This window comes from Ursus arctos, unplaced genomic scaffold (genome assembly GCF_023065955.2).
Source record: "Ursus arctos isolate Adak ecotype North America unplaced genomic scaffold, UrsArc2.0 scaffold_8, whole genome shotgun sequence".
In the NCBI taxonomy this organism is placed as follows: Eukaryota; Metazoa; Chordata; class Mammalia; order Carnivora; family Ursidae; genus Ursus; species Ursus arctos.
The window spans coordinates 16,847,227-16,874,030 of record NW_026623100.1 but is presented as its reverse complement, the minus strand read 5'-3'; the positions used below and the strand labels follow the sequence as shown (position 1 = coordinate 16,874,030).

The window sequence follows — 26,804 nt, the reverse complement described above, 5'->3', positions numbered from 1 at the left end:
TCAGCATATATGCCAAAGATGACACAAAGTACACAGCCAAGCAAAGTTAAAAAACAAGTACTGACACTGAGAGGCTGACATTCTCTTAGGAAGGTTTGAACTATGACTGTATTTTCAAGGACAGAAGAAGAGCTGTTTCTACACTACCCTTTTAGAGTATACTTCTGGACACCATTCACTTAGAATACGAAGTCCACCACAATAAAGAGGTAAATCATCTTTTCTCACAAAAAAAATAAGTATATAAATAGCAAACATATATTAGAAAATACCCAACTTCACTGATATCAAAGAAACTCAAAGCAAAACACAAATGTGATATTAAATATGACAATGTATTTGGCACAGTGCCTGGTATGCAGTAAGCACAAATATTAGTAATAAAATTAATATCTACTTTTGTCCAAATTAACAGTGGTTTAAAAAAATATTATACTTAATACATGATTTTGGGCAAGGAACTAGTGCCATATTGGAATGCTAACTGGCAATATGTACCAAGAATCATTAAAAATGTTGTATTCTTTGACCCAATAATTCATAGATCAATGGAACGGAATTGAGAACCCAGAAATAAATCCACACACATATGGTCAATTAATCTACAACAAAGGAGGGGCGCCTGGGTGGCATAGCGGTTAAGCCTCTGCCTTCGGCTCAGGGCGTGATCCCGGCGTTATGGGATCGAGCCCCACATCAGGCTTCTCCACTATGAGCCTGCTTCTTCCTCTCCCACTCCCCCTGCTTGTGTTCCCTCTCTTAGGGCTGTCTCTATCTCTGTCAAATAAATAAATAAACTCTTAAAAAAAAAAAAATCTACAACAAAGGAGAAAAGAAAGCCTCTTTGATAAATGGTGCTGGGAAACTGGACAGCTACATTCATAAGAATGAAACTGGACCACTTTCTTAAACTATACACAAAAATAAGCTAAAAATAGATTAAAGAAAGCCTCTTCGATAAATGGTGCTGGGAAACTGGACAGCTACATTCATAAGAATGAAACTGGACCACTTTCTTAAACTATACACAAAAATAAGCTAAAAATAGATTAAAGACCTAAATGTAAAACCTGAAACCAGAAGATTCCTAAAAGAAAACAGTCAGTAATCCCTTAGGCATCAACTATATTTTTCTGGATCTGTCTTCTCAGGCAAGGGAAAAAAAAGCAAAAATAAACAACAGGGCTACATCAAACTAAAAAGTTTTTGCAGAGCAAAGGAAACCATAAACAAGATAAAAGGTTTTCTCCACTGAATGGGAGAAAATTTTTGCAAATAATATACACGTTAAGGGGTTAAATATTCAAAATATATAAGGAACTCATACACCACCACCAAAAAATCCCCAAATAATCCAATTAAAACTGGGCAGAGGACCTGAATAGACATTTTTCCAAAGACATACAGATGGACAACAGACACATGAAAAGATGCCCAACATCACTAACCATGAGGGAAACGCAAATCAGAACCAGAATGAGATATAACCTTATACCAGACAGAATGGCTAGTGTCAGAAAGATAAGAAATAACAAGTATTGGTGAGGACATGGAGAAAAGGGAACTCTCATGCACTACTGGTGAGATATAAATTGTTATAGCCACTGTGGAAAACAGTACTGAGGTTCCTTGAAAAATTAAAAATATTAGTACCATAGGATCCTGTAATTCCACTTCTGAGTATTTACTTGAAGAAAACAAAAACACTAATTCAAAAAGATACATGCACCCCTATGTTTACTGCAGCATTACCTACAATAGCCAAGATATAGAAGCAACTTAAGAGTCCACTGGTAGATGAATGGATAAATAAAATATGGTATAGATAAGTAATGGAATATTACTCAGCCATAAAAAGGAATGAAATCTTGCCACTTGTGACAACATGGATAGACTGAGAGGACATTATGCAAAGTGAAGAAGTCAGACACAGAAAGACAAAAACCATATGATTTCACTTACATATGGAATCTAAAAAACAAAACAAAACAAATAACATCAATAAAAGAGAAACAGACTCATAAATATGAAGAACTGGTTGTTACTAAAAGGAAGAGTATGGAGGGATGGGTGAAATGGTGAAAGGGATTAAGAAACACAAACTTCCAGTTATAAAATAAGTCACGGGGATGAAAAGTATAGAACAAGGAATATAGTCAATAATATTGTAATGTACTGGGGTGCCTGGGTAGCTCAGTCAGTTAAGGTCTGACGGTTGATTTCAGCTCAGGTCATGATCTTGGGGGGTCTGCACTCAGTGGGAAGTCCACTTGAGGATTCTCTCCCTCTCCCTCCCTTTAAAATAAATAAATCTTAAAAAAAATAATATTGTAATGTACTTATTGTGATGAGGACTTTGTAATGTATATGATTGTTGAATCACTATGTTGTATACCCAAAACTAGTTTAACATTCTATGTCAAATATATTTCACATTAAAAAAATCATATTCTTTGACCCAATAATTCCACTTATGAGTCACTTCAGTGAAATATTCCTACATAGGAAAAACAGATTCTTTCCTCCTCCTCTTTTTCACACACACACACACACACACACACACACACACTCATCCAAGAATTATTAAAGACAACAGAAAAGTATAAACAACTTACACATTTTATTATAGAGAACCAGCTAATTAAACTGAAGTGTATCTATTCAATCTAATATTTAGTCATTAGAAATGACCTTCTTGAAGACTATCAAGTAAACAAAAAAGCTTATTAAAAATTGGTGAAAAAGTAAAAATATATAAAACACTAAAAGTGGTTTATATTAGCAACTTGATAATTTTTTTGTTCACTTTACCAGTTTTCCTTTAATGTGTTCATTATTTTTATACTAAAAAATTAAAATACACTCACAGGGGAAAAGGGTTGTGCTAGATTATTTTTAGTTATAGTATTTCCACTTCACAAAGAATCAAATCACGAAAAGGTCATGGACTTACCAAAGTCCTCAAGTCAAAAACAGAAGCCACCTCAGAAAACAAAAAACAAAAGAAAAAAAAACCCAAACAGAAGACACCTCTTAAATTCATACAGCCTATTCTGCTACCAAGCTTTTCTGTAACACAAATTAGCTCACTGGTAAATCGGGGAAAGATTTTAGTACAATGTGAAAATCACATTGGTTTGTAAGTGATTTTTACCAGCCTATGTTTTTGCAATACTAAGTAATAACAGCTGAACCCAAAATAGGCTAACATAGTGGAAAGCTGCAAGCTGCTGAAAATACAGTATTGTACACAATTCTCATTCAACCCATGTTCTTCCTCTTGGCACAGCTTGGCCACATGCATTTTCTTGGAAGTGTTAATGAGCTCTTCTCTCCAAATCTTTATGCATTTTATCCTGGCCTCCATAACCCTGTAGCTTCAACCCTTCCTCGCATACCCTTCCATTAGGCTATTTTCATCTTTTTTTTTTTTAATTCTAAATTGTAGTATTTCTTTATTTGTAATAAATTAAATACATCTTTAAAAATATTCTAATATTCTTATTAAAATTTGTTTTTCTTAGTGTTCTGGTTACAAAGCTTCCTAGTTTTAGGTGAGTTGACCCGTCAGCTAACACAATATTTTAGTGTCTTCAGAAATACATAATATGTAATATTACAACAGAAAGACCTGTATTTCACACCAAAAATTTCTTAAAAATCTTTTACTTTTGTTTGGAAAATTCTAGTTTTATACCAAAAAATTCTAGTTTTATGAGAAACTGCTTCTTAAAATGAACTGAAACCACTTAGTAACAAGGTCATTAATAATGTGCATGGAAGTTTGCTTCATAAAGCAGAACAAGTAAAGAAATAAAAGGAAATGTGGGCTAGTGATGTAACATTTCCTTTTATTAATCTTTTAAAAAACAATACTTCAACAAACCACACATAATTGTTACACAAAATAAATGTCACTCAAAGTAAGCATTAGGGTCAAGAGACTATGATGTGGGGTTTGAAAACTGTACTCTAATTTCTTAGGAGGGTAACTAGAATAACCCAAGTAATGAATACATCCACTAATAAACCAATTCCTAAAACCAAGACAATGCTACAAAAAAAGGAGGTAAATGTACAAGACAATTTTGCAAAGTACACATTTGTGTTAAGACCCCAGGTCTTCTACATTTCAGGAAAAAAATGAATTTCTTTAGACCAGAATAATTTAGAAGTGGAGAGTTCAAACAAGCCCAGTATAATGGACTCTGCAACCCCTGCCTATAGCTTCACTGTCTAAGGCCATGGCAGTATCTTGAGAAGAGGGCTCAGGATTAAAATGGATCATTTTTTTACATCCGTGCAGCCCATGCATCTCTCAAAGATATCTAATAGAGATATTGCTTTTGCAATGTTTCCATACTATGTTCAATATTACAGTGATATTCAACTCTAGGACAAGAAAAATAAAATTCTATATGGGAATTCTTGGATCATTTCCCAAAAAGTTAGAGGAGAGCACTTTTGCTGAGGTCCGTATTAACGATGGTCTGAGAGGAAATGCTTGACAGAGCTCAGAGAAGGGAAACTAAGGTACAGAATTTTCAATATTACCCTGGTATTAGAGGTATTATAAGAACTATTATTGATAGCTCTTTTCCCCAAAATAACTAAGAAACCTCCTAAACACAAAATGTTGGTTATTACCACACAGATTTTTTTATTTATTTATGTTTTTAATTGACTGTCAAAGACTAGGCAAACAAAAACATTTTTTCTTTATAATTTTACCATGTTAGGATCCCTAAACATTATTTTAGCCCTGTTTTTTAAACATCATATAAAATTGAATTGTACTAAAACTTGCTTACCCCAACCAAATTCATTAATATTATTGCAGCAGTAATTCACTTTTACAGATGACTCGTATTCTACTTTATGAATATACCAAAATTTATTATACTCTTGAGGACAATTATTTATTTATGTTTGAGGCTATTACAAGTAGCATTGTTATGGGTATCTTTGTTCATATCTCCTGGAATACAACTGTCAAGAACTTTATTAGGGTGTACACAACTAAAGGCAAAATATATTGGGCAGAATTATTGGGTCACAGAGTATTCTTCTCTTCCACTTTAACTAACTGGTCATGACAAATTGCTACCAGGAATATATGTGTATTGTTCACTCCACATACTCATCAAAAAAATTTTTTTGCCAACCTGATGACTATGAAATTTCATCTCCTTGTGTTTTAATTTGCATTTCCCAGATTAGTAATGGGGAGGGGGTTGAATACGCGGGTATTCCCCGCTTTTCGAAGTTCTTATTACATACACTACTTTGCTTCTACAAAAGACCTACATTAGTACCTGTTGAAGAGGATTTTTGCACAAAGGAAAAGGCACAAAGTGAAAATAGCATTCGGGGTCTGTTTTGAAGCATGCATTATAGAGACTGTGTGACCCTTGAGAAGGTAGAGGGCACTGCCAAGCTCCTTCCCCAGGGGATTTATACTCAGCTTCTCAGCATCAAGCTGCCATAGCTTTGCACTGGACCTGTGGGCTTCTGGGCTTTATCTTGATTTATTTTGTGCATCCCTTGGTAAGATGTGTCCTAAGGTATCAGAAAAGCCTAGGAGAGGTTACTTTTTGGCTTTGGGAATGTTCATATAAATTTCCATATAAATTAATGGTAATTGGTTCTCCACTTTACACTGGGCTTCCCAAGGTTTTGTAGGAACAACTTTTGGATAGCAGGAGAAACCTGTATACAAGAAATATCTTCTACTAATTGTCTATTTAAGTCATTGGTATTGTTTGTATATTAATCCTTATATGTGATGCAAATATCTTGCACTAGTAGATGGGTTTGTCTTTTTAGCCTTTTTTTTTTTTTTTAAGATTTTATTTATTTGACAGAGAGAGAGACAACCAGTGAGAGAGGGAACACAAGCAGGGGGAGTGGGAGAGGAAGCAGCAGGCTCCCCGCAGAGCAGGGAGCCCAATGCGGGGCTCAATCCCAGGACCCTGGGATCACACCCTGAGCCGAAGGCAGACACTTAATGACTGAGCCACCCAGGCGCTCCCTTTTTAGCTTATTAGTTGCCTATGAATGAAAAAGTTCTTAACTTTAATATGATGGAATTTATTAACCCTTTCCTTTAAAGTTACTGTAGTTTGTTTCTCATTTAAGAATTTCTTCTCAGAGCACCTGGGGGGCTCAGTTGGCTAAGCATCCCACTCGACTTCAGCTCAGGTCATGATCTTGGGGTCCTGGGATCGAGTTCTGCGTGGGGCTCCTCAATCAGAGGGGAGTGTGCTCGGGGATTCTCTCTCTCTCCCTTGCACCTTCCCCAGCTCCTGCTATCTGCCTCGATGTCTCTCTAAAATAAAATAAGTCTTAAAAAAAAAATGCATCCTTTCTGTTGTGGGAACCAATCTGCTATTGGCCGTTGGCATCCCTGAACATTCTTGCTGGATATGCCAAGAATGAAAAGCCTTTACTTGGGCCATTTCTCAGGGTTGTGTTTGCTGCAAGCAAACTTGAGGGATGACCTAACATCTCCTCCCAAAGAGCAGTTCGAGCTCCATTAACATTTCTTCTTTCATTCATGAGTTATTTAGAAGAATGCTTCTTAATTGCCATGTGATTACTTTTCTAACTAATTTCTAACTTAAATGGTCCATAGGATACTAATCCTTTGAAATGTGTTAAAACTTGTTTGGTCCCAGTATGTGGTTGACTTTCATGATTCAGCTGATGTTTCCAGTGATTGGATGAAATAGACCTCCACTGAATTAAGCTTGTTAATTACACTGTTTAAATTTTCTATATTTGTATCAATGGGGGGGGGGACTGTTTTCTTTATTACATAGTAAGGAAGATACATTACAATCTCCCATTATGCTGGTGAAAATAGTCAATTTTTCCTAGTAGTTCTGTTAATTTTTGCTTTTTTTGTGGTTATGGTTATTAGTTGCATACAAATTTAAAGCTTCTATTATTCCTGGTAAAAATGAAACATTTACCATTATGTATCAATTCTTTTTCTCTAGTAATTCTACTAGTTTTAACACCTATTTTAAATGATATGCCAGCTTTCTTTCCACTAATATTTGCCTGGTATATTTTTTTCCATCATTTTACTTTCAATATTTTTTGCTTTCGTTTCCTTCTAGTCTCTGCTTTAAACCCCATAGAGCTGAACATTTTAAATATCAGGCATACGTATACTTAGTTCTAACACCTTGTTTGGTGTTCTACTCCATATTTCTTTCTTTCTTTTTTCTTTTTTTTTTTTTTGCCTTCTTTGGATTTTTCTTTTTCCTGGTTCCATTTTTTATCATTTATTAGTTTGGAAGTTACATATTTATTTCTATTACTAAAGTGTTACCTTAAAATTTTTATCACCCATCCTTTTTTTTTTTTTTTTTTTAAAGATTTTATTTTTTCATTTCACAGACAGCCAGCGAGAGAGGGAACACAAGCAGGGGGAGTGGGAGAGGAAGAAGCAGGCTTCCAGCCCAGCAGGGAGCCAGATGCAGGGCTCTATCCCAGGACCCTGGGATCATGCCCCAAGCTGAAGGCCAACGCTTAACGACTGAGCCACCCAGGCGCCCCTTTATCATGGATTCTTATCAAAATCCAAAGTTACCTTTAATCTGAGTAATAAAAAGATCTTTTGAATACTAGCTCCAATCACCTCCTGGTTTATAAAATAACAGATATTTGGTAAATAACTATAATAACTGGTACTTTAGTTCTAGCTTTTATTATTCACAGCTAATAATATTAAATAAGTAATATTACTTATAGCTAATTTTTATTAATTAACCCATATACTTAACCACTCTCTTTGATTACTCTCCTTCTTCAATCTCATACTTGCTATGACCATTTTCCTTCTACGTAAAGCATGGTCTGCTTTTGAACTTTCAGATTTTATTCACCTGAGCATATCTTTATTTTACTCATTGTTTAGGAAAGACATTTTTGCTAGCTATAGAATTCTAGGTTGAACTAGAATATGTCATAGTTGTTAGATTTATTTCCACTGAGTATATCATTTCATGGTCTTCTACTTCCATTGTTGTTATTGAAACCTGATATTCTTCTAAAGGTGCTCAGTTTTCTCTTAAAATTTTCCCCTTTATTAATCTCTTTTATAGTTTCCATTTTCTTGTCTCTCTGTGTTGCATTTTTGGATTTCTTCAGATATCTATCTTTCATTGTACCAATTTTCACTGGATATATCAATGAATATATTAAATGTACAAATTTCGTATTTTATATCTGATAATTCCAAGATGTGAACTATTGGCAAGTCTGATTCTGCTGATTCTCTTATATTATGCCTTGTTTCCTCAGACTGTAAATTTTTATTATAAGCTACTCATTTTTTCTTTTCTTTCCTTCTTCTTCTTTTTTTTTTTTTTTAAGATTTTTATATATTTGAGAGAGACAGCAAGAGCAAGGGGAGGAGCAGAGGGAGAAGCAGAATCCCTGCAGAGCAGAAAGCCTGATGTGGGACTCAGTTCCAGGACTGTGGGATCATGACCTGAGCCAAAGGCAGACACTTAACCAACTGAGCTACCCAGGTGCCCCTAAGCTACTCATTTTCATTAGAACTTTCCTAAAAGCAACTCTTTGATGATGATGATTTGTGTTGCTTCTGTCAAGTTCCCAGGAGTAGTAACAATGAAGGATCATTTTAAATTGTAAGCTTGAGGTTTAGTGTGAATTCAGGCAAACCTGTGTAAGGGCTAGTTTGTGGTTAATAAATTTTCAGTAGTGATTTTATTTTTCCTGTTAGCAGCAATATTCTTATAAGATAACTTTCTTTGTCCTCTCTAAGGACATGAAGGGAAAGAATATCTAGATCACTCTTATGTCTAGAAGTTTTAGCCCTTTGGGGCTCCACAGTAATGAGGAAGATTATGTCCTGCTAGGTGTTTTACCTTGGCTGGGTCTGGGCTTTGCTTCCTGATCCTGAGCCCCACAAGGCTAAGAAAACAGAAACTCACTTGATTTGGTAAATACCCTCAAGGCAATAGCCAGCTTAGTACTCAGCTTACTGCACTGAGTTCTCTCTGGGTTTCCAATTAGTGTTCGGTCTAAATATTCTTTACTTCTGTGCCAGAGCACTGATGCATTTTTATCGAGTATTTTAGGCTGTTTTCAGCAGAAAGGTTGGTCCAAGTATTTAGTTTGCCATGCCGCTGGAAACTGATGTTTATATTAGTTCCTGATGGCACTATCACTAACCTACATTATCCTGTATCTTACAGCACTGTTTCTTCCTTCGGCCTCAACACACTTGAGGAATTTGACTCACTCCTCTCTCAGTAAGAGTTGCTCATTATGACAGTGATTCCCAACTGGAAGTGGGTAGAGGACATTTCCCTGGAGTGGAAGGTAGTTATCAAAAATCGTGCACATTTAAAAAAAAATACCTGGTTCTTTTCATCCCTTTGAAAAATCATATTCATTAAAGACAGGAAAGCTACTTTAATCCCTTAACTATGATTCAGGCTTGTCATTATAAACAGACTTGCAAAGAATATTTATAGGGCTATTCAAATATATAGGCCTATTTGCCACTTTATTAGTGTTTCTCCAATCAGGATGTCCCAGGGATATACTCTGGGGGCCAAGAGTTTTGCAAATTTTTATTCTGTGCTTTTATTTCAGTAACAGTATAAAAACGTATTTTACTATTTTCAAAGAGAAAAATGAAAGACTTATAAAAAAATACTTCAGGAACTAAAGTCAGTGATTCTTAAAATGAGACTTATAATTTTTTTCTTTAAAAGGGATCTATGTATCATGATCTCAGGGTCCTGGGTTGGAGCCCCACGTTGGGCTCTCTGCTCAGCAGTGAGTCTACTCCCTGTCATCTGTGATCTCTCTCACTCTCTTTCTCTCTCAAATAAATAAACCTTTAAAAATAAATAAAAGCAATCCATGTATTATTCAAGTTGAGAAATATTGCTCCACACTAAAAGGCTTCACCTTGCTATGCTTGAGTTACTGGATTAATCTTCTTAGTTCATTATATCCTAGCTTTCATTTGTACTGCACTCACAGTACCTGATTACACAGGTGTGTGATCCCTTATCTAAAATCCTTGAGGGCAGATATATTTGAGAATTCGGAATATTTGAGAGTTTAGAAAGAAACTACAGGGGCGCCTGGGTGGCACAGCGGTTAAGCGTCTGCCTTCGGCTCAGGGCGTGATCCCGGAGTTCTGGGATCGAGCCCCACGTCAGGCTCTTCCGCTATGAGCCTGCTTCTTCCTCTCCCACTCCCCCTGCTTGTGTTCCCTCTCTCGCTGGCTGTCTCTCTGTCAAATAAATAAATAAAATCTTTAAAAAAAAAAAAAAAAAGAAAGAAACTACAATGCAAATATGATATGTTGTATGATGTGTCAGTGAGGTTTGAGGCAGCACCCCACAATAAACATGTTAATATTTCTGCAGCAAAATGCAGATTCACACTAAGAAGAGAGTAAATAAAGACCATCAATAGTCTTATATCAGTTCAGATCATGTTTTGCTACTAAATATGCTAAGAGAAAACTTTGGTTTTCAGAGCATTTTGGATTTCTAAATCATTAACATGGTATTATACTACCATTATCTGCTATAGACTAGAAAGCCAAAAAATTTTTATTAGAATTTCACAGAAGATCACAGTAAGATCAGTAAGTAAAAAGAACCCACCTTAGGGTACATAAATTTAATACATAAACTTAAAATTTTTTTCCCCCAGCTATTTCAGAGTCCCCTTTTACCTACTTGCGGTTTAATAGTTGAGGATACAGAATAAGTAACTTCTTGATAAACAGGAAATATATATTATGAATTCTAAAATGCCAGAAGTACCTAAATGTATATAGAAACCTAAAATACATTTCAAAGCTAATGTACTCGCTATAGTGGATTATGATTACAACATCTCTACATCTTGCTATGTGGAGAAAGAGAAGTGTAACATATATACCATTCAGAATAACCTCTCTGGTTCCTTTTCAAAGAAGCTTCAAAAAAAAAAAACAACCCAAAAAACCCCCCACAAACCAACAACAACAACAACAACACCCTTTTCCTCCTACCACACACATGGCTCTATTGCCATAATTGTATACTATTTTAGCATAGAATCTAACAACTATGGCACAACTGTAAAACGAAAAGCTTCTTCCTTGAGAAAGTAATTAATACACATAATACTAAGAGATACTTAGCAGAAACTTGAGGGAACAGTGCATCTGAAGTTAAAATTGTGAAGGATAAGCAATTTCATATTAGAAAAAAAAGTAAAATCTAAGTCACTATTCTTTTTTTTTTTTTTTAAGATTTTATTTATTTATTCGACAGAGATAGAGACAGCCAGCGAGAGAGGGAACACAAGCATGGGGAGTGGGAGAGGAAGAAGCAGGCTCATAGCGGAAGAGCCTGATGTGGGGCTCGATCCCATAACACCAGGATCACGCCCTGAGCCGAAGGCAGACGCTTAACCGCTGTGCCACCCAGGCGCCCCTAAATCACTATTCTTGATACTATAATCTGGTGGCAGTAAAGCAAAGAGCTAAGAGCATAAGTTGTGAAGAGATATTGCCTGGGTTCAAATCCCAGCTCTGACACTCAATAGGCTATAAGACCTAATTTAGAATTGTAATAGTACTGACTTTCATGACTGTTAATACAAATTAACATGAGAATATAAAGCACTTAGAAAAGTGGTAGAGAGTAAGTACACAATGAATACTAGCTAAAGAGATGGTAATTATTATTAATTTTTTTAAATCATTAGTTTCCTAAGGTAGATTTATAAATGGTACATCTTTCAAATACAAAAATTAGGGTACAAAATCAGTAACAATACTTTATGTTTTGAAGTTTGGAAATTAAAAAAAAATCCTAACATTAAGGATGGGTCTCCCTTATGACCAATGACACTGGCAAGGCAGCCATCTGAAATTAGGACTTCTCAGAAAAGTGGTGCAATAACAATTTCATCATTTTCTTTATGATGCGACTTTCACTTCCTTACCGTATTTGTCTCCATGCACTTTATATGTTATGTTACACCAGTATTTTACCAATCATGCTACGTGACAGAACTCTTCTTCAAATCTTTCTAGTTCAAATAGCTAAAAGAAACCAAACCATATAAACTTTGAGAACTTTTTTTAGTATTTTGTTATTAATGGCCTCCAAAAACTCTTAAGTTCCTTTACTAACAGCTCTGCCTGATGCTAACATTCTCATATACACACACAAAAATAATTTATAAAAAATAAAGAAAATACAAAATACACTACCTCTGAAGTAAAAAAAAAATGTTGAGTTTTCACTAGTAATGACATTCTCAATAAGAAAAAGAAAAAATATAGTGACAAATATAATGCTATAACCAAAACAGAACAGGAATATAAATATCTACATATATAGTATATTCATTTGTATCCAACTAATTCAGAATCTACTATACTGTTACAGAATTCTTATTAAGTTAGAATATTCAAGACAATAATCTCTTCTTTGAAGATATTACTTATAGTTTTATGATTTTAGCATATCTATAGTACTGTAAAAATATGGGTTCATAAAAAATGGGTTCATGAATATAAAATTTACTTAAAACCCCCCAAATCTCAGTCCAGCAATTCTCATGAATTGCTTAAATGATTTTAGCATATCTATAGTACTTTAAAAATATGGGTTCATAAAAAATGGGTTCATGAATATAAAATTTACTTAAAACCCCCCAAATCTCAGTCCAGCAATTCTCATGAATATGAGACTTCTTTATTGTATACTTTAGTAAGTAATATAGATCCTTAGCAAATAAGGAATAATTGCAATTAACTCAGTTTTATTAATGATGTGTTTAATACTTCTAAAAAGTGCTTTTCAATATTACTGAATCTCCTGATGTTACATTTTCAATTTTAATTAAGTTTTTATCTTACCTATATTACAGTTCTTCAAACCCTAAATCTAAGATACTATTTGCAAAATGATTTTTTAATAGTTAAAAATTTATTTTTAATCCATTATGTTACCTAGGAATTCTCATTAAGAAATTTTTTAAAAGCACCAAAAAATACTCAGATCAAAATAAAATAGGGGCGCCTGGGTGGCACAGTCGTTAAGCATCTGCCTTCGGCTCAGGGTGTGATCCCAGCGTTCTGGGATCGAGCCCCACATCAGGCTCTTCCGCTGGGAGCCTGCTTCTTCCTCTCCCACTCCCCCTGCTTGTGTTCCCTCTCTCGCTGGCTGTCTCTGTCAAATAAATAAATAAATAAATAAATAAATAAATAAATAAATAAATAAAATATGACAGTGAATCCCTAATATCCCAAAGTAAATTTATTCCATTTTTAAACTTGTACTCCCAGCTAATTTTTCTTTTCCTAGTGTATTTCCTATATTTATTCAACAGAGTAAGATTATAATAAGCTCAACATTAAATATTTTAGCAATTTACAAATACTAATTATTTTCTAAATCTAAGAGTTCCGGGGCGCCTGGGTGGCTCAGTCGTTAGGCGCCTGCCTTCAGCTTTGGGCGTGATCCCAGCATTCTGGGATCGAGCCCCACATCAGGCTCCTATGCTGGGAGCCTGCTTCTTCCTCTCCCACCCCCCTTGCTTGTATTCCCTCTCTTGCTGGCTGTCTTTCTCTCTGTCAAATAAATAAATAAAATCTTTTAAAAAAAATAAATCTTAAGAGTTCCTCATTAAAAAAAGAAAGAAAGAAAGAAAGAAAGAAAGAAAGAAAGAAAGAAAGAAAGAAAGAAAAAGAAAGAAAGAAAACCCAAAAAGGGTAATGAGGAAAATCAATTTTGCTGTTAAAAGCTTTTACTACACTAGAGTGAAAAGGAACCATGCCATCTGTTATGTTTTACTAGAACTGGGAAGAAGATGAAACCAACACTTGAGCAATTGTACAGAGAAATCCTGAAGAAGACTTGCTGTCAGTCCTATGCTCAAAGCAAGGGATGATTAACCTTGAACAATATGGCAGCATCTGACCTACAGATTAAGTTATTTCTCACTCTTTTCACTCTTGTAGTCTAGCTTTCTACTTAATATCAGTCTTATTATAAATACTTTAAACATGTAAATTCATGAAGCATGTAAGAAACGAATATTATTTTTTGGCTATATTTAATTAAATGCATTTAAATTTTCTAATGCTATCTTTTTACGTGGACTTAAGACATTTGGAAACTTTATTTTTATTGACTTTCCTTCTTCCCTATCAATAACTTAATATCATGAGTAAATCAAACAATCCTGCAAATGTAAAAGAGCAACCAAAGAGTAGGCCATCTTAGATTTGTAGCTCTCCCATCCAATCACTTTAAAGTAACCAATATAAAAAACTATTTGACTTGGGCTAAAACAACCCCTAGCAAAGGGAAAGAGTCTTTCACTTAGTTCAGGTCACTAAACAATGTTTGCCATAGAAAAAACAAATCTACTACAGAGACATAGCATAGTATAGAATTCCAAAATGTTTGTGATTTTATTAGCACAGCCTGGCAATCATCTCAATTCTTTACCATAATTTAAGCTTTCTCTGATGAAGATAAATACATAAAAGAAATTTCCACTCAATTTCCCTCTCCTCCATTCTCTTTGGGAGTGAACTATTTTCATTGATTAACTATAATAAAATACCTTTTCTCAACCCTGGAAGCCACAGCATTATATTTCCAGGACTTTTTCAATAGTATTAAGAAGCTTATTATAATAAGCTCAATATAAAATATTTTAGCAGTTTACAGATAACTAATTATTTTTTAAATCCTAAGAGTTGCTTCATTTAAAAAAAAAAAGAAAACGATTTTATTCCTGTTACTTTACCACACTGAGAACAAAAACAAAGTGTACATTTATTGAGCACATACTATTTGCAAGGCACTGTGTAACAAACCTAACACATACTAGATGATACTCCATTAACTCAAAGTATAACCCTCACGTAAGAAAAAATTTAGACATATAAAAGGGAGGAACTCAATCTTTCCTACTGAATAACAATAAAATCATTCTGATTAAGATTCTCTATTATAAATACTGTCCATCCCATAAAATCCAATACTGAGATTAGAGGGTAGATTCAAATACCAAATATACTGCAAAAAGACGTGTGTTTGATTATAATGCTACATGATGTCATGTATCCAGGACAACTGAAGCATTATGGTCTCTTAGGGATAAAACTGCCTCTTGGTCATAGATTTAGGTGACACAGCATGTGATCCATTGTCTCCACACAAAAAATGTGTGCAGCTGCATTTTCCAGTCAAGAAAGGGCAGGAAGGGGGGGGGGGGATGCAGAATACAAAAGGGTCAAAGACTTGTCTCATAGGGAAACTGTTTTACGAATAGGGGTAAAAAAAGAAATAAAATTGAGTGAAGGAAAAGACCTTTCTCCAACTCATGCTAAAAGCATAAAACACTAAAATCTGGGGGAACAAATTCTGTTCTAACCTTCCACTGAATCCATTTTTCTCCTCTCCTAACTTGCCTAGGTATACAGTGTAAACCATGATTTAAATGCCATTTCTATCTAAATAGTTTTGTGCTACTTGTACACATTACATAGACTTCCCCTACACATTGTTGCAGCATTTGTCTCTTTAAAAAAGTGTCTCAGTTGTTCATCAGTTTCTTGGGGAAGTTAAAATGAAGCAATAGCTTTATAAGTAAAAAAAATGAAACACATTTGCTTCTAACCAGTAAACAAACTTGGTATTTTCTGTATAAACACCAAATAAATACGTTTCCTAAAATGAATGCTAGCAAATAACCCTGCCTTTCATACACAGAAATACTGATCTAAAAAAACAGTACCACAAAAGATCTAAATGCAGTGAGAATTGTTTTCTCTGATAAGGAAAATGGCTAGTTCTAATAAATGTTTAAAAAAGGCTGATGACAAAATAACTTGAAAACTTCTATTACCATCTAAAACATAGCACTCATTTACTTTACCTGTTACTAAAAATGATAGGGGAATAAAGCACTATTAGCTCTTAGAGTAAATCTAGCTTAGAAAACTCATCTTTTCTCAACTTTTGGGGCTGCAATCAATGTGGTGTACAAAGGAAAATATGTTAAAGGCTGGAAAACACTGACAACACAGAAATTAAAAAAAATAAAAATAATCACTAATGGAGGGAAATACCTATGCCATCTAGAATTAGAAGTAATATCACCATGCTACAAACCATACAGCGACCAGTTAACCAACCAGCACTTTGGTTCTTTGACAGTCCTATACCAACTACACTCGAAAAGTAATGTTGAAAAGAACAAAGTTATAGAAACCTGAAAGTCAACAGATTAATGTCCTAAAGTACATGGGTAAACTTGGTTGGCATTTGAATACAAATAGGAAGTACTCTTTGTCATCAAAATTTATGTAGAAATTATTTTTAATGCTTTGAAATAAGCCATAATCAGTCAGCCATGCAGTAAATCTCCTACAGCCAATTAAATTGTTCCACTGAAAATAAGCATCTTTTAAAAGAACATTCAAGATCAGAAATACATTTAATAAAGGCAGAAAATGATATCTTACTAATAGCCTTCTATATTAAATTAGGAAAGCAAAAGTGAAACTTAGGACTCTATACCAGTTGATTTAATATATAGATTTTATATGTAATTCTAAAAACAACACAAAAGTATGATTAAGTACATTTTAAATAAGACTCAACTAACCGTCTACATGTAATTACATGTAATTACATGTAATTACAGAAGTAAAACACATTTATGCTAAAAATTATTAAAGATATTTATGTTATTAAATAAACTATCTCCAGGGCATTGTAGAAAGTAACACTTAACCTAATAAACTAAGTTTCTAAATAAACTTACTCAGAATATAACCTAAACTCTAAATAGCCAAATCAACTGTAGCTATATGTAGCTAAGAGGTCTAGTTGTCACTACCAGTAGATAGGATCAGCCACGGAAAGGATGTTAGTTCCATTTAATACAGAGAATACTGACAGCAAAATGGCTGCTTTCCTTGACTTGGAGGTAGATCAATGTTCGTGGTAGTGGTGATGGTGGGTATATATGTGTATTTGTGTGTTTTGTTTTGACCTGTTGAATGTGGCCTGTGAGATATTCAAATAGAGTGGACATTTGGGATATATGTGATCTAAAGTTCAGAAGACAGGTGTGATCTGGGGATAGATTTTGGAGAAATAGTTAAATATGAAACCTGTCCACTTTTCTCCATTTTCAGTTACAACAATAGCCCAGATCAATACCATTTCTCATCTAGACCACTATAATAGTAGTCTACATGAATGGTACCCCTTGTAATTGTGTTCTGCACAAACGTACACAGAGGCTCTGACAATACCTTTTTAATTAGTCTCCCTGCATCTCTGCCTGATCCTCTCTTAATTTGTTCCCTACAATATTATCTTATAAAATGCAAATCTGACAATGTCTCTTTCTTCCTTAATCCATCAAGGGGACCCTTAGGTCCAAACGCACAATCCTTTACATGGTACATGAGACCTGGCACGACTTGGCCCCTGTCTGTCTTCTCTGGCCACATCTTTTGCCACTCTTTCCCTCGTTCTCCCCTCTTTAGATATCTGAGTAGGCCATGCTTTCTCCTCCCCCAGGGCCTTTACAAATGTTACTTCCTTTGCCTGACACACTCTTCATCTCACCTAGCCCTGGCTGCTATTTATCATTCACATTGAAGCTTTAAAATCTTAAGGGAAATCTTCTCTACATCCCAGACTAGACAGGACCCTATATTCTGTGCTTCCATAATATCCTATACTTTTGATAACATTTATCATACCTGAGATGGCTTAAGATGTATCTTTCCTAACTGACTGAAAGCTGCACAATGGTAGAGCTGGTTGTCTGCTTTGTTTACTCCTCAAATATTTGTTGTCTGTCAGATCTTGGTTCTAGCTCTGCTACCACATAACTTGGACATCTATAAAATGAGATGGTTGGATTTTCATTCTATACTAATCTAAATGCCATCAAAAACTGAAATTCAAATATTACCAGCTTTCCTGTAGATACACACATGGTAGAACCTATTTATCCTACTCATATGTATATTTCCTATGTGTGCGTATAAATCATGTACACATGATTTATGTAAATGAGGGAGCTAGTACTTTCTTACATTAAAAAAATCGACTGAATGCTTACTGATACCAGGAATTGTTTTAAGTGCCTTACTAGTATTAACTCTTTTAATCTTCACAACAACTCTATCAGGCAGTTGCTATTATTAGTGTCCATTTTATATATGGAAACAGATACAGAGAGATTAAATGGTATGTTCATTATCACAAACTCTAAAGTAGCAAATGGGATCCAAGCTCAGGGAGTATCGCTCCAGAGCTCACACTCTTCACTACTACACTAGCTTTCACCCTGCTTAGATTGCTCCATAAGTACAAAAGACTGAAAAAGAGTACATGCTATCATAAATATATCTGACTCAATATCTATATCCTCAAGCTAATCCTCCTCTACTTGAAGTTAGTTCAAACTAGACTAATTCTGTCCAAATACTTCTTGTGCATTTCTCTATTTATACTCTTGCTCCTGCTATTCTAACATCTGGATTGTCTACCTTCCCTACCACCATACAGCCAAAACCCTAATAACAACTCCTCCATGCAATTACCATCTGAACTTCTTTTAGACATGTTTATCTCTCCTATGTTCCAATTGCATTTATATGTCCTTTTTTTTACTGTGGTTATTTGTGTCAAAAGCTCAAAGCAAACAACAGAAATGAAACCACTTTATAAACATTAAAGTTCTATACCTTAAAAAAAGACTCATTCATTCCAGAATGAAGAAACAAACAAAAAACTAGAAAACAATGGACACAACAACCCTAAGAAGAGTACTTAGGCAAATAACCTGGTTCTTACTTGATGCCAACTAGATTAGACATGCAAAACCCAAATTATAGCATATTGTTAATTTTTTTCAACTAAACAAAGGAGATTTTTTTGCCCAAAGAACAAAAATCTGAAAAGTAAAATGATATTCATTAAAAAATATTTACTGAGCAATTAACATTCAAGTACAGAATACTATGCTAGATATTATTTCTTCCATTCTGCTTTGTGAGCCTTTCACCTGTTAAATTTTAGTTCTCTACTTAAGCAGTATTTGGAAAATAGTATCAGAAAACTTTTTAAGCATTAATTATTTTAATTCCATCTGAACAATATGCTATTTGGAAGTAGTAATTAAAGGAAGTCTACAGTTACTATTGGTATGAAGCACTACTAATGGAAAAGTTCACAAAAACAAAGAGAAAATGAGTTTATTAAAGGTAATGATACACCATTAGTAAACCTCCATTATAACTAAAAAATTCAACTTACCTAATCCCACTCTTTGGGGAAAGCTGGTTTCTACTTTCTGTGTTCCCACACTACTCTTGAATCTGTCTAGAAGGGTATGTATCACACTGCAATTATTTACTTACATGCATCTATTTCCTAACATACAGTAAGCATTTGCTGTTTGTTAAATAAGTATCTTTACCTTGAACAAATTATTTAAATCTTTTTGTTTTTCTAAACATCAAGAGACCATCCCATTAAGCTTTCTGATTATTTCATATTTCTGAACTACTATCTTATATAAAGGAAAATCAACAAGTTCTCAAAACTAACCAATTCTTTCTCCATAATTTAAGAATAGCCGGAGGTGTAAATAATGTAGGTTAGCTTTTAAATATTGGAAAGAGCTAAAGCATTAAATGTCAAAGCCCTAACACTTGTATTTGCAACTGAAAGATAATCCCATGACCCTTTCAAAATATCCCAAAGGATCTTTAATAGACTTTTAAATGCTCTCTCGACTAAGAAGAAATAATCAGAGCAGAACAACAGGTTCAGAGAGCTGTGACATATAAAATCAATGGACAGCATTAAGTGGCAATAATTTTAGAAGAAATAAGGTTTTTTGCCGAGATTTTAGGGGGAGAAAAGAGATATAACCACTCCCCAAATTAAAATTATTGGGAAGAGGATTATGGAAAATGGCAGCTGTGGTGGCAGCAAATTTTTGATTCCTTGTGAATCTTTACATAAAACAGCGCAATTAGAGAGCAAACCCAAAAACCCATGAGTAACTTTTACAACAAAACTATTTGACAGTCTCACCACAAACCCCATAATACAAAGGACTGAAAACCACCAACAGCCCCAACCTCTTTTCCCCCACTCCTCCCCCAACTTGTTTTCTATTGGTGTCTAAGTGAGAGAAAGCAGGGGGAAGTAATGAGGTGTATGAAGAACTTGAGAACAGAAGTACAAAATAGCCAAAAGGTATTCAGCGGAAAGCAGTGAGACACAATTTGTGAGAAGCTAAAATTACTCCTGTAGTTAAGTGCGAGCAGTTCACAATAAGGCCTACAGGCCTGGAGCAGTCTGGTCCTCTTAGGTCACTTGAAACTGGCATTTGAGGCTGTCTTCTAAGACAGAGTCTACACTTAAGAGGAAATGCTGGGAATGAAAATAAAATTGAGCAGGTTATGGGCAAACAAGATACAGGAAAGAGAAGGTCCAAACAGAAGTGTCAGAGTAGAACAGAGCCAGGAAATCTCAGAAAGCCATCTACCATTTTTTTAATAATACACAAAAACAACAAAAGAGAAATCTGTGAAGTTAGAAGAGCTATCTGAACTAAGCCTCCTTAAAGTTCAAGAAAGCTATTTTCATATAAAGAAACAAGTCAAAGTACTGAGGCTGAATATCATACAAAGTTACAATAAGAAAAAAGAAACCGGATGATAGTCAAACTCACAGAAGCAAGGGAGAGGGGGAAATGGGAGTTGTTCAATGGGTATAAAGTTTCCATTATGCAAGATGAGTAAGTTCTAGAGATCTGCTATACAACATAGTGTCTACAGGTAACAATATTGTATTGTACACTTAAACATTTTTTAACAGGGTAGGTCTCATAAGTGTACTTACTGCTCCCCAAACACAGCAATAAATTTTTAAAAAGGGGAGGGGTGGGATACAATAACATCTTACAGACAATTAAAGCATGCCAGAAAGGGATGCTCACAGGAGAGATAAAAATGAGCTTCTACTTCAAAATGAACTTAAAAAAATTATACAAGACATGAAAGAAAAACAGGTATCAAAATAAAAACTCAGAAATAAAGTGACAAAGAAAGAATCTGAAATTAAATGGAAAAAATAATTTCAGAAATGAAGACTCAAGAAACAAAAAAAATAAACATATGAGATAAAGCCTTAAGAAAAACAGAGGGTGAAAAGAAAACAATCAAAAAGAAATGAAGTGGAAGGAATGGTGCAAGCTTAATTCTAGTGTCTGGGGATATGTACTTGGTAATAAAACAAAAAAGAAAATTCAGTGATTTTCAAAAAAGTCAGGAACAGCAGTTATTTTTTGAAGGAAGGGAGTTATATTTGAGAAAGAGGCAGATATGGAAGGGCTTCTAAGGTGTCTGGCAAAATTCTATCCCTTACCCTGGAAGATGGTTGCATGGGTGTTGGTCTTGCGATAATTCACCAAGCTACACATTTGTTTTCTACAACTACATTTTATTTTACAGCAAAAAGGATAAAAAAGGAATTTAGGAAAATCAAAAACTACAGATAAATTAATTTAAAACTACTTCTAGGTATCAATAGAAAATAGTTATAAAAAATTTTTGGAATAATCTTCAAACCAACTTCATAAAACGACGTGGCAAACCAAGAGACAAATTTTCTCACAGTGTTTTGTCCTTATGTTTGGCAAACAGGATGATGAATTAAAAGTCTACTATCTTAATATATAGTACCTACCTGTTCTGTTTCTCACATGTAACACATACTTTAAAAAGTATCTGACATTGACTGATTTTTAGAATAAACTGCAACTAATACTTAAAATGCATAAACGATTTTTTAGGAAATACTCTAAAACTGCCAAGAAAACTCATCTTTGTGACAAATATGGTGGTCTGCAAAATAAATACAATTAAATTCAACACTTACCCAGAATATATTATGTATGAGTTATTTACACTTCAGTTGAAGAGATAAGTAACACCTATAATAGAAAGCTATACAGAGTACTTGCTTTGAGAAAGGTACAAGGTACTGCAGGTTCCAAAGAAAAAAAGGGCATTTTACCTGCCCTATTGCATAAAGATTCTAACCAGACCCTTCTCGTATTCTGCCATCTATCCTCTCCAGTAATGGCAGAATGATCTTTCAAACACCAAAATCCCCTTTTAAAAACTCTTCACAAAGTACAGTACACAGGCAATTCAAATGCCTTACAAGGACAAGGTGGGCCACAAATGAGTGAAGCTTGTCTAGTGCAAGACAATAGAGAGTGATGGAAACTGTCAAAAGGACAGCTCCTTATAAGCTTTAGTCAATTACCGCCATGTAGGAACATGAAACCAATGTTGCTACAAAGTTCAATTTTCCAGGGATGACAGAACTCTAGTTATTTCACATGAAATGTACCAATATTTAAATGTTGGGAAATAACGCAAAATTTGGGGGAAAAAATACAACCCAAACAAAAAACAGCTGTAGGGAAAATTTGCAAACTCTGCCTTCAGAAATGGGTCTGACATTAATATTCCAACAACTTGCCCCGAGTGTCCTCAAAACCGCAAAAACGATTGTCTTCCTAATTCAAAGAAAAAGTGAACAACTTTCTCTCTTACAAAGTTTCTCTTAAAACGTTAGCACTTGCTACCATTAGTCTGTTAGCTATAGCTAACAGATGACATAACACAAGAAAAAGTAAAAGAGGAACATTTATTTGATAGTCACCTCAAAACTGTTTAACCAGTTTTTGGTTGTGATTGTTTTTATCAACAGTTATGTTCATGGGCACCATTTTACACCGCGTACACGTTATACGGTCAATTTTTCTATTGTTAAAACTCTTTCTAGATTACATGATACAATCAAATACATACACGTATTTGTTCTTTAATAAAAGCACCCCATGAGACTCCAGAACACCGTGGGCCTAATAAAATCTAAAATCTTTGGTACAGTAGCCCATTAGCTCCGGGAAAAATCTGGCTCCTATTTGCCACTATTTCATACCACTTCAAGTTTCCTGAATGTACTATGCTCTTTTACTCCTTTAGGCTTGTAGATGTACTTAAGGCTCTCTACCGCATTTGTTAGAACTGCTTAAAGTCACCTCTCCAGCCCTTCTTGAATTATTTGCTTTTTCCATCATGCTTCCTTAGCATTCTATATAGAACCCTATTATGGAACTTACTTGCTATTTATGACATTTTTATAGAGATCCATGACATACATATATAGCTAAAACAAAATGACACTACACTTTTACACTTACCACATACAATACACTGAAATTTTCTATTCGGTTTTTTTAAGAAATGCTGATTACAGTTTACTACATTGGGTCTACCATCCACTTAAGAAATACTGCACTAGACTATAAATCCTTGCAGGAAGAACTCAATATATTCATTTTTATGCTCTAGTACAGATCATTTAGTAAGCAAATGTTTAAATAAATGAATAAATATAGCAGCATCCTGTACTAGAAAAGTCAAAGAGCAAGGCTTTGAGATCAAGCAGACCCATCAACCAACAAGCTTATACAACTCTGAGAAATGACTTAACCTCCTTGAATCCCAAAGAGTTAACACCACTTACTTAACTCATTATAACAATAAAGTAGTAGCAATGCTAGAAAAGGTATTCTATAAATTAGGCATCAAATGAGTGAAAATGGCCTGGAATTATTAGTTTCCTCTCCCTACCCTGTATTTTTCCCTACTCCTTCCTGGAGACAGATCAAGACGTGTCTCATCCTGGCAAATACCCCCTTTTTAAAGATTTCAGGTCACAGTACATAGAATATGCATTTTCCCCCAAAGATTTATTTATCTTAGAGAGAGAAAGAAGGGGGAGAGAGGCAGAGGAAGAGAATCTTGAAGCAGATGCCCCATGGAGCACGGAGCCCATGTGGCTGGATCTCAGGACCCATGAGATCATGACCTAAGCCAAAATCATGAGCCCAAAGCTCAACCAACTGAGCCACACAGGCACCCCAGAATATGCATTTTTAAAGTCTGACAGACTTGGATTCAAATACACAGTACTGCATTTATATAACTTCTCATTATCTTTTTCTTTATCAATAAGCAAAAAATACTTCCTGTAGGGTTGTTATGAGGAATTAATACATACCCTACATATTATATAATACGTGCCTAGTATAATTCCATGTCAGACTATAATAGGTGCTCACTAAAAGGTACTGATTGCTGCTATGATTATCAATAAAAGTTGTTCAATAACCATACTAAAGGTAGCATTCAACTAAACTTTTAAGGATGGAGGAGCTGGACAAAGGCAAGGGGCAAACAAAAGGAACAGGAAAACCTTAATTTACAAGAAATCACTTCTTTTTCTGTATTTCCTCTTTTAAGATAAACAAACCACAAGGATATAAGTTTACCAATTTTCTCAATTCTCTACCTCCAAGGTTATGAATAAAACTCAAAAGTACTATATTAGTTCTGTGTCAAAATTCTAACTTAAAATATTAAATTATGCTCAGTGGGCTGTACAATATAGTGTGAAAGGTACAATGTATTAATTAAAAACATTTTAGAAAGAATTTCAGTAAGAGTTCAAAGTAAGAGCACTTTCTAGTTAACCCAGTTAAATAGAAAAAAATTAACTGAAATCCTAATTCAACAGGCCTTTAATCAAATTTTATTGTACAATAAAACCAGCACTGTTTTATTGATAATATTCTCAAAAACATTCCCAATGTTAGAATGGCATTACTCTTCTATTAAGTATAGAGTGACTTCCCTCCAAAAAAGTTTATCATCACTTCTAAAACTTCAACTGTTATTTTCTTCAACTTCATTTTCTTTTCAATAATAATCACAGCCTCTCATAAGAGTGCAGGGTCTGTTCTTTTCCCAGTGTGTTTTCCCCAACACACCTTTCAAACCACTTGTAAGTGGCAAAAACACCAAATACCTACAAAAATACAATCAAGAAGCCAAGAATTTTCTTATACAACCTGCAAACTTTATAGGTTATGAGGATAATTAATGGTAATTAAACTATCCTACTCCTGTATTTAACAGGAATATATCTATTTGGGGAGAATCAAAGTAATTTTCCATTTTCTGTGTTGGTACAAAAAGGCAGTTATTTTTATGGTATATATATTTAACCTTTATGATAATAAGCATATCTTCTAAGTGACTAAGTGACTCTTTACCTTAGTAAAGAGATTTATTTTAGCCTTTTAGGCCTTATAGTAATACTATGTTTATAACTGACAGTGAAATCATCATCTATGTAAATGAGGGGATAAATTCTATTTTATGTTTTATATCAGGCAGACTCCAGAAAAGTAGAAATGACATCTCTTGCTCACCACTATATTCTTAGCACTGAAATACAGCAGATACCTAAAAAATATCTATCCAAGTTTAATGTTTATTTATGGAAAAGAAAATTAGGTTGGGGGAAATAAAATAAATATATGAATCAAAATTAGGTTAAGGCCTTAGGCATGGGATATGCTTAGCAACTTGCTTCTAAAAGAGTGAAATATGGAAGGGTGGGGGGAAACATCCCTAAAACCCATGACCCCAGTCTAATCATGAGGAAAATATTAGATAAATCTCAATTGAGGGACATTCTCTAATATTTCTGACTAGTACTCCCCAAAACTGTCAGTCATAAAAACAAGAAAAATCTGAGAATTTGGAATTCTGGAACAGAAAAAGGACAGTAGGGAAAAACTAGTGAAATCTGAATAAAGTGTGTAGTTTAGTTATTAGAAATGTAGCAATTTTGTTTCCTTAGTTATGACAAATGTACCATAGTAATATAAAAAGCTAACAACGAAAATGAAATGAAAACTGAGTAATGTATACTCATACGTACTATCTTGCAACTTTACTGTAAATGTGAAACTAATCTAAAAAGGTTTATTTAAATAAAAACAGAGTAAGGGAAATAAGGAATGAATCAAAATCCCTTGGAAGCAAGTGATGATAAACATTCTTTTGGTCCTTCTCTGTTTGGTGGTAAGACAAAGACAGCATTCTCCGAGTGGAAATAAAGTTATTAATAAAACACTACTGTAGGCACTGTATAAGTGTATAGTATTAATTATGAAGTTACATATGACCAAAGCAAATGCCCTCTGAATTTGTTTCCCAAAGTATCATTCTTAGTCCTCAACATTTCATTTCACTCTATGACAAAAATTCATAACATTAGCTGTCACTTCTGTATTGAATGGACTATTCCATATCTCTAATCTTTAGTCACTTAAAGGTTATATTCCTCTTGCTATCTCCCACTCACCTTACACTCAACTAACTAAACTTACCATCTTCTTGATAATGCTCCTCTTCCAAACCTCCCTCTCAAAGTTATAAATTTCTTCTCAATAGATCTTTTTCCCATGCCTCTCCATCCCCACAGTTAATAAAAGTATACACTGCTATCAAATGAACCTTCCTCAAATAAGGATTTTATCATATTCCCAGGCTCAAATGCCATCTTTTTTGGGGTACTAAACCATATTTAAATTCAGAAGTGATACTTTCAAGGCCATCCGTAATTGCTTATGCTTTTGTACCCTTCACTCATAAAGATCCTTCCATTCATCTCTCTACCTCATACCATAAGTCCTGCCTTTCCTTTATTCAGAAAATAATTCAATACTCACTAAGCATATCACATATACACAAGAAAATAAGATTCTTCTGGGTGGTCAAAGACTTTATAATTTCCTTGGGGTAATAAAAC

At 34.4% G+C, this 26,804-nt stretch overlaps 1 protein-coding gene across 6 annotated transcripts in view; it reads right to left on the bottom strand.

Moving 5' to 3' along the window:
* Positions 1 to 26,804, bottom strand: part of FOXN2 (forkhead box N2) — a 62,593-nt gene that overhangs the window by 31,975 nt on the left and 3,814 nt on the right. The gene's annotated exons all lie outside the window — the stretch shown is intronic.